Source organism: Panulirus ornatus, chromosome 15, assembly GCF_036320965.1.
Source record: "Panulirus ornatus isolate Po-2019 chromosome 15, ASM3632096v1, whole genome shotgun sequence".
Lineage (NCBI taxonomy): Eukaryota > Metazoa > Arthropoda > Malacostraca > Decapoda > Palinuridae > Panulirus > Panulirus ornatus.
This window is the reverse complement of record NC_092238.1, coordinates 36,929,157-36,938,873: the sequence shown is the minus strand read 5'-3', so window position 1 is coordinate 36,938,873 and position 9,717 is coordinate 36,929,157. Positions and strand designations below refer to the sequence as shown.

General features: G+C 40.9%; 1 protein-coding gene across 1 annotated transcript in view; it reads left to right on the top strand.

Annotated features, from left to right (window-relative positions):
* The first annotated feature begins 337 nt into the window (after positions 1 to 337).
* LOC139753853 (probable G-protein coupled receptor Mth-like 3) overlaps positions 338 to 9,717 on the top strand; it is a 111,109-nt gene continuing 101,729 nt past the window's right edge. Inside the window, exon 1 of the mRNA XM_071670790.1 lies at positions 338 to 360. The gene's annotated coding sequence lies outside the window, so the exon portion shown is untranslated. The remainder of the gene's footprint in view (positions 361 to 9,717) is intronic.

Below are 9,717 nucleotides of genomic sequence, written 5' to 3'. Positions count from 1 at the left end.
TCAAGTTCGGGCCGTCTCCCTTGACCGAATCCTTGATGCGTGCGTGATTGTTAATAAAGCTAACGAGAATTCAGTACCTTCCGAGGCTGCTAAGCTTACATTCTACATAACATACGATACTCGATTCCTTGCGCAATATGTAACATCATATACCATCATCTCATGTGTTGCAGCTTACAGGTCAGAAGATGAAAATGCTCGCTATCATTCAGCATTGGCAACATGCACAAAATAAAAGGATATTTGTTCCCAAATGGAATCTGAAACTGAAATATTCAAGAGCACAGTTTGATCTTACGTCTGGCAATCAGACATCCCGCCTCCCTGTCTTCTCCTCACTGGAGAGAGTTGCACGGAGTTGTGAGTATGTCAGGGTTTACTTCTAAATTGTGAACGTGAAGTACAGTTTTGTGAAAGAATGTATCCTGAGCATTGCCGTCTAAAGTGATCGGAATTTGTGATAACTTTTATGGTAATTCTAAGATATTTTTATATAAAGCAGGTATATTTTTTTGTGCATTTAGTAGCAAAGTATCATGCTGTAGCTTTATCAGCCCAGAATATACTGTTCTCTTGCGTATTACACAGAAATTAAACAATATTATGCTTTAAACCCACATATTATGACCATTTGATTGCGGAAAACGTACTGCATCTACACGTTCTGAGAATGACGGCAGCAAACAACCAGAACAAATTTTCGACGAATGTATGTGAGATTGTGGAGGGGGATTACCAACGAAACAACCCTTAGTAATTTAATAACATCTCAGGTAAGGTTACATATGCAAAATAACACCACTTCGCATTCCGGTAGCCAAATCACTTGAGTAAATAAGGACCTAATACTCTGATTTATGAAGTGCTATTGTTTTTTGAGTACATCAAGTATATCGAGTTGGTTGACCTAAATATACGTACATAATGATGATACCGCAGAGCGAGAATTTCCGTCACCGGTTCTGGATATGTTAACTTTGAATAGTGTGTTCTGGGTAAGCCTTGTCTCGATGTTGTTTAACCGTTTAACAGTGTTCATAATTACTAACAAGGAAATGCAAATTGCAAATCACAAGAAGAAAAAAGATAGCTCACAAACACTGCTGTTTGCTGAAGTGCGCTATAAATTTTAGGATTTCCCAAAATAATTGCATTCAAGTTGTTTCCATTGATTTGTGTTTCTCTGATTTTGTCTGCCTTGCCTTGCCTGCCTTGTACTCGCAACATCAAACCCACAACCACCTTCACTAATCGTTTCTGTGAATTCTTTTGATCGCAAACAGCTATATGCCTATAACTTCCACTAGACCTAATAATTCATAGACTCGTAGTCAATTTTTAAGTTCACTAACAACTATAGGCCTATCTTCCACTAAACTTGATATTATACAGACCATCGGTTTCAAAAACTAGATTCTTGCTCCAACTCCTATGTATTTCCAACATCCTCTTGCTAACACATAACCTTCATTTCTCTATTGCCATTCCTTCCATTCGGCTAACAGAATAGTATTCCCTTAAAAAAAAAAAAAAACTGTGCTAACATCCGGTCCCTTGTCTTAAATCACTACATGGCACGTAATTCTCTCTCTCTCTCTCTCTCTCTCTCTCTCTCTCTCTCTCTCTCTCTCTCTCTCTCTCTCTCTCTCTCTCTCTCTCTCCGCACAACCCTATCTATGGCCCATGCTTCACAACCATATAACAGTGTTGGAACCACTACTCCTTCAAACATACCCATTTTTGCTCTCTGAGATAACGTTCTCGCCTTCCGCTCATTCTTCAACGCTCCCAGAACCTTCGCCCCCTCCCCCAACCCTGTGACTCACTTCCGCTTCCATGGTTCCATCCGCTGCCAAATCCACTCCCAGATATCTAAAACACTTGTCTTCCTCCAGTTTTTCTCCATTCAAACTTACCTCCCAAGAGACTTGTCCCTCAACCCTACTGTACCTAATAACCTTGCTCTTATTCACATTTACTCTCAGCTTTCTTCTTTCACATACTTTACGAAATTCAGTCACCAACTTCTGCAATTTCTCACCCGAATCAGCCACCAGAGCTGTAACATCAGCGAACAACAACTGACTCACTTCCCAAGCCCTCTCATCCTCAATAGACTGCATACTTACCCCTCTCTCCAAAACTCTTGCATTCACCTTCCTGACCACCCCATCCATAAACAAATTAAATAACCATGGAGACATCACATACCCCTGCCACAGACCTACATTCACTGGGAACCAATCACTTTCCTCTTCCTACTCGTACATATGCCTTACATCCTTGATAAAAACTTTTCACTGTTTCTAGCAACTTACCTCCCACACCATATACTATTAATACCTTCCAAAGAGCATCTTTATCAACTCTATCATATGCCTTCTCCAGACTCGCAAATGCTACATACAAATCCATCTGTTTTTTTAAGTATTTCTCACATACATTCTTCAGAGCAAACACGTGATCCACGCATCCTCTACCACTTTTGAAACCACACTGCTCTTACACAATCTGATGCTCTGTACATGCTTCTACCCTCACAATCATTACCCTTCCGTATAATTTCCCAGGAATACATAACAAACTTACACCTATGTAATTTGAACACTCACCTTTATCCCCTTTGCCTTTGTACAATGGCGCTATGCATGCATTTCGCCAATCCTCAGGCACTTCATTATGAACCATACATCAACTGAATATCCTTACCAACCAGTCAACAACACAGTCACCCCCTTTTTTTAAAAAAAAAATCCTGCCATACCATCCAAACTCGCCGCCTTTCCAACTTTCATCTTCCGCACAGCTTTCACTGCCACTTCTCTGTTTACCAAACCATTCTCCGTGACCCTCTCACTTCGCACATCACCTCTACCAAAACATCTGCCACTCTGTCATAAAACACATTCAACAAACCTTCAAAATACTCTCCATTTCCTTCTTACATCACCACTACTTATTATTACCTCCTCATTTGTTCTCTTGTCTTACGCACTTTATTTACCTCCTTCCAAAACATCTTTTTATTCTCCCTAAAATTTAACGATACTTTCCCACCCCAACTCTCATTTGCCCTCTTTTTCACCTTTCTCTTGACCTCCTGCCTCTTTCTTTTATACATCTCCCAGTCATTCACACTATTTCCCAGTAAAAATCGTCCAAACACGTCTCTCTTCTCTCTCACTAACAATCTTACTTCATCCCACCACTTACCACCCTTTCTAATCTGCCCACCTCTCAAGCTTCTCATGCCACAAGCATCTTTTGCGGAAGCCATCACTGCTTCCCTATATGCATCCCATTCTAACTCCCCACTCCCCTTACGTCATTTGCTCTCACCTTTTTTCCATTCTGCTCTCAATCTCTCGTGCTACTTCCTCACACAAGTCTCCTTTCCAAGCTCACTTACTCTCACCACTCTCTTCACCTCAACATTCTCTCCTCTTTTCTGAAAACCTCTACAAATCTTCACCCCCTCCTCCACAAGATAATGATCAGCACATTAACATCCGAAAGTCTCACACGTCTATCAATTATATGGAAATCATATGGGAGGGTATTGATTGAGAGGGTGAAGGCTTGTACAGAGCATCAGACTGGGGAAGAGCAGTGTGGTTTCAGAAAAGGTAGAGGATGTGTGGATTAGGTGTTCGCTGTGAAGAATGTATGTGAGAAATACTTAGAAAAACAAATAGATATGTATGTAGCATTTATAGATCTGGAGAAGGCATATGATAGCTGTTAGAGATGCTCTGTGGAAGGTATTAAGAGCATATGGTGTGGGAGGTAAGTTGCTAGAAGCAGTGAAAAGTCTTTATCAAGAATGTAAGGCATGTGTACGAGTAGGAAGAGAGGAAAGTGATTGGTTCCCAGTGAATGTCGGTTTGCGGCAGGGGTGCGTGATGTCTCCATGGTTGTTTAATTTGTTTATGGATGGAGTTATTAAGGAGGTAAATGCAAGAATTTTGGAAAGAGGGACAAGTATGTAGTCTGTTGTGTATGAGAGAGCTTAGGAAGTGAGTCACTTGTTGTTCGCTGATGATACATCGCTGCAAAAGTCCAATAACGCTCTCCGGCCATCTCTCCTACTTACATACGTATACTTATATATATATATATATATATATATATATATATATATATATATATATATATATATATATATATAGGACGCCATTTGGTAAACATGTTTACCATATGGCGTCCTAGCTTCGTCTCTTCGATGTATATCAATTGACTGTTTCATTTTCCCCGTGGACTCATAGGAATATATATATATATATTTTTTTTTCTTTTTTTTTTTTTTTTGCCACTGTCTCCCGCGTTTGCGAGGTAGCGCAAGGAAATAGGTGAAAAAAATGGCCCAACCCACCCCCATACACATACATACGTCCACACACGCAAATATACATACCTACACAGCTTTCCATGGTTCACCCCAGACGCTTCACATGCCCTGATTCAATCCACTGACAGCACGTCAACCCCGGTATCCCACATCGATCCAATTCACTCTATTCCTTGCCCTCCTTTCACCCTCCTGCATGTTCAGGCCCCAATCATACAAAATCTTTTTCACTCCATCTTTCCACCTCCAATTTGGTCTCCCTCTTCTCCTCGTTCCCTCCACCTCCGACACATAAATCCTCTTGGTCAATCTTTCCTCACTCATTCTCTCCGTGTGCCCAAACCATTTCTTCTGCTCTCTCAACCACGCTCTTTTTATTTCCACACATCTCTCTTACCCTTACGTTACTTACTCGATCAAACCACCTCACACCACACATTGTCCTCAAACATCTCATTTCCAGCACATCCATCCTCCTGCGCACAACTCTTTCCATAGGCCACGCCTCGCAACCATACAACATTGTTGGAACCACTAATCCTTCAAACATAGCCATTTTTGCTTTCCGAGATAATGTTCTCGACTTCCACACATTCTTCAAGGCTCCCAGGATTTTCGCCCCCTCCCCCACCCTATGATCTACTTCCACTTCCATGGTTCCATCCGCTGCCAGATCCACTCCCAGATATCTAAAACACTTTACTTCCTCCAGTTTTTCTCCATTCAAACTCACCTCCCAATCGACTTGTCCCTCAACCCTACTGTACCTAATTACCTTGGTCTTTTCACATTTACTCTTAACTTTCTTCTTTCACACACTTTACCAAACTCAGTCACCAGCTTCTGCAGTTTCTCACATGAATCAGCCACCAGCGCTGTATCATCAGCGAACAACAACTGACTCACTTCCCAAGCTCTCTCATCCCCAACAGACTTCATACTTGCCCTTCCTTCCAAAACTCTTGCATTTACCTCCCTAACAACCCCATCCATAAACAAATTAAACAACCATGGAGACATCACACACCCCTGCCGCAAACCTACATTCACTGAGAACCAATCACTTTCCTCTCTTCCTACACGTACACATGCCTTACATCCTCGATAAAAACTTTTCACTGCTTCTAACAACTTGCCTCCCACACCATATATTCTTAATACCTTCCACAGAGCATCTCTATCAACTCTATCATATGCCTTCTCCAGATCCATAAATGCTACATACAAATCCATTTGCTTTTCTAAGTATTTCTCACATTCTTCAAAGCAAACACCTAATCCACAGATCCTCTACCACTTCTGAAACCACAGTGCTCTTCCCCAATCTGATGCTCTGTACATGCCTTCACCCTCTCAATCAATACCCTCCCATATAATTTACCAGGAATACTCAACAAACTTATACCTCTGTAATTTGAGCACTCACTCTTATCCCCTTTGCCTTTGTACAATGGCACTCTGCACGCATTCCGCCAATCCTCAATATATATATATATATATATATATATATATATATATATATATATATATATATATATATATATATATATATATATATATATATATATATCTTTTAAACCAGGTATTCCCAGTCATCAGTCCTTTTTAGCACCCAAATCTACAAGCTCTTCACCATTTCCATTTACAACACTGAACACCCCATGTACACCAATTATTCCCTCAGCTGCCACATGACTCAACTTTGCATTCAAATCACCCATCACTATAAGCATTTATATATGTATATATTGGAAAGGATCACAATTTTGCGCGTGATCAAGTATATTCCTATAAGTCCACGGGGAAAATGAAACACGATAAGTTACCAGGTGCACTTTCGTGTAATAATCCCCTGATGATGTGATTATTACACGAAAGTGCACTTGGGAACTTATCGTTTCATTTTCCCCGTGGACTCATATATATATATATATATATATATATATATATATATATATATATATATATATATATATATATATATATATATATATATATATATATATATATATATATATATATATATATATATATATATATATGGGTATGTTTGAAGGAATAGTGATTCCAATGTTATATGGTTATAGATAGGGTTGTGCGGAGGAGGGTGGATGTTTTGGAAATGAGATGTTTGAGGACATTATGTGGTGTGAGGTGGTTTGATCGAGTAAGTAATGAAAGGGTAAGAGAGATGTGTGGTAATAAAAAGAGTGTGGTTGAAAGAGCAGAGGAGGGTGTATTGAAATGGTTTGGTCACTTGGAGAGAATGAGTGAGGAAAGATTGACCAAGAGGATATATGTGTCAGAGGTGGAGGGAACGAGGAGGAGTGGGATACCAAATTGGAGGTGGAAGGATGGAGTGAAAAAGATTTTGAGCGATCAGGGCCTGAACATGCAGGAGGGTGAAAGATGTGCAAGGAATAGAGTGAATTGGCACGATGTGGTATACCGGGGTCGACGTGCTGTCAATAGATAGAGCCAGGGCATGTGAAGCGTCGGGTAAACCATGAAAAGTTTTGCGGGGCCTGGATGTGGAAAGGGAGCTGTGGTTTCAGTGCATTATACATGACAGCTAGAGACTGTAACCACTCACTTTCCTATAGGCAAAGAAAGGGTCGCGAATATTCTTGCATTTAGTATCTGATTCTGCAAACAGCAATAGAAATTATATGTCATGCATCCTAAGACACCTGCTGATGATAACTAAAACACTCACAAGTGGACTGTAAGGAAAATGTTGATTAAGAACAGCCCACGTAATGACAATGGTATAGTTTACAGGATTCCTTGCAAAACATGAAGTTCATTTTACTTAGACAGGTAAAGGCTTAAAGTCTCGCGTACGTTAACATAAATACTCTGTACGCTCACATGAATGAAAACACATCTTATTGGCTGGTTCAGAGCTTCGTCAATCACAATGTGTAAAAGATTTATAGTCAGGAATTTACATGAATCTGCTCTTATACAGCTGACTGATCGTAAGAATGTAGTAGATGATTTAGTCTCGACATCGCCATTTTACATAGTGACTTAAGTAGTAGGGTCGGGTTTGTTGCCTGAGTGTCTTCTTATTGCCTCTTACTCCTCATAAGGCAAGTGTTTTGGGAGCAGCTGAATGAGTGTGTTAGTGGTTTTGATGCACGAGACCGGGTTATAGTGATGGGTGATTTGAATGCAAAGGTGAGTAATGTGGCAGTTGAGGGAATAATTGGTATACATGGGGTGTTCAGTGTTGTAAATGGAAATGGTGAAGAGCTTGTAGATTTATGTGCTGAAAAAGGACTGATGATTGGGAATACCTGGTTTAAAAAGCGAGATATACATAAGTATACTTATGTAAGTAGGAGAGATGGCCAGAGAGCGTTATTGGATTACGTGTTAATTGACAGGCGCGCGAAAGAGAGACTTTTGGATGTTAATGTGCTGAGAGGTGCAACTGGAGGGATGTCTGATCATTATCTTGTGGAGGCTAAGGTGAAGATTTGTATGGGTTTTCAGAAAAAAAGAGTGAATGTTGGGGTGAAGAGGGTGGTGAGAGTAAGTGAGCTTGGGAAGGAGACTTGTGTGAGGAAGTACCAGGAGAGACTGAGTACACAATGGAAAAAGGTGAGAACAATGGAAGTAAGGGGAGTGGGGGAGGAATGGGATGTATTTAGGGAATCAGTGATGGATTGCGCAAAAGATGCTTGTGGCATGAGAAGAGTGGGAGGTGGGTTGATTAGAAAGGGTAGTGAGTGGTGGGATGAAGAAGTAAGAGTATTAGTGAAAGAGAAGAGAGAGGCATTTGGACGATTTTTGCAGGGAAAAAATGCAGTTGAGTGGGAGACGTATAAAAGAAAGAGACAGGAGGTCAAGAGAAAGGTGCAAGAGGTGAAAAAAAAGGGCAAATGAGAGTTGGGGTGAGAGAGTATCATTAAATTTTAGGGAGAATAAAAAGATGTTCTGGAAGGAGGTAAATAAAGTGCGTAAGACAAGGGAGCAAATGGGAACTTCAGTGAAGGGCGCAAATGGGGAGGTGATAACAAGTAGTGGTGATGTGAGAAGGAGATGGAGTGAGTATTTTGAAGGTTTGTTGAATGTGTTTGATGATAAAGTGGCAGATATAGGGTGTTTTGGTCGAGGTGGTGTGCAAAGTGAGAGGGTTAGGGAAAATGATTTGGTAAACAGAGAAGAGGTAGTAAAAGCTTTGCGGAAGATGAAAGCCGGCAAAGCAGCAGGTTTGGATGGTATTGCAGTGGAATTTATTAAAAAAGGGGGTGACTGTATTGTTGACTGGTTGGTAGGGTTATTTAATGTATGTATGACTCACGGTGAGGTTGCTGAGGATTGGCGGAATGCGTGCATAGTGCCATTGTACAAAGGCAAAGGGGATAAGAGTGAGTGCTCAAATTACAGAGGTATAAGTTTGTTGAGTATTCCTGGTAAATTGTATGGGAGGGTATTGATTGAGAGGGTGAAAGCATGTACAGAGCATCAGATTGGGGAAGAGCAGTGTGGTTTCAGAAGTGGTAGAGGATGTGTGGATCAGGTGTTTGCTTTGAAGAATGTATGTGAGAAATACTTAGAAAAGCAAATGGATTTGTATGTAGCATTTATGGATCTGGAGAAGGCATATGATAGAGTTGATAGAGATGCTCTGTGGAAGGTATTAAGAATATATGGTGTGGGAGGAAAGTTGTTAGAAGCAGTGAAAAGTTTTTATCGAGGATGTAAGGCATGTGTACGTGTAGGAAGAGAGGAAAGTGATTGGTTCTCAGTGAATGTAGGTTTGCGGCAGGGGTGTGTGATGTCTCCATGGTTGTTTAATTTGTTTATGGATGGGGTTGTTAGGGAGGTGAATGCAAGAATTTTGGAAAGAGGGGCAAGTATGAAGTCTGTTGTGTATGAGAGAGCTTGGGAAGTGAGTCAGTTGTTGTTCGCTGATGATACAGCGCTGGTGGCTGATTCATGTGAGAAACTGCAGAAGCTGGTGACTGAGTTTGGTAAAGTGTGTGAAAGAAGAAAGTTAAGAGTAAATGTGAATAAGAGCAAGGTTATTAGGTACAGTAGGGTTGAGGGTCAAGTCAATTGGGAGGTGAGTTTGAATGGAGAAAAACTGGAGGAAGTGAAGTGTTTTAGATATCTGGGAGTGGATCTGGCAGCGGATGGAACCATGGAAGCGGAAGTGGATCATAGGGTGGGGGAGGGGGCGAAAATTCTGGGGGCCTTGAAGAATGTGTGGAAGTCGAGAACATTATCTCGGAAAGCAAAAATGAGTATGTTTGAAGGAATAGTGGTTCCAACAATGTTGTATGGTTGCGAGGCGTGGGCTATGGATAGAGTTGTGCGCAGGAGGATGGATGTGCTGGAAATGAGATGTTTGAGGA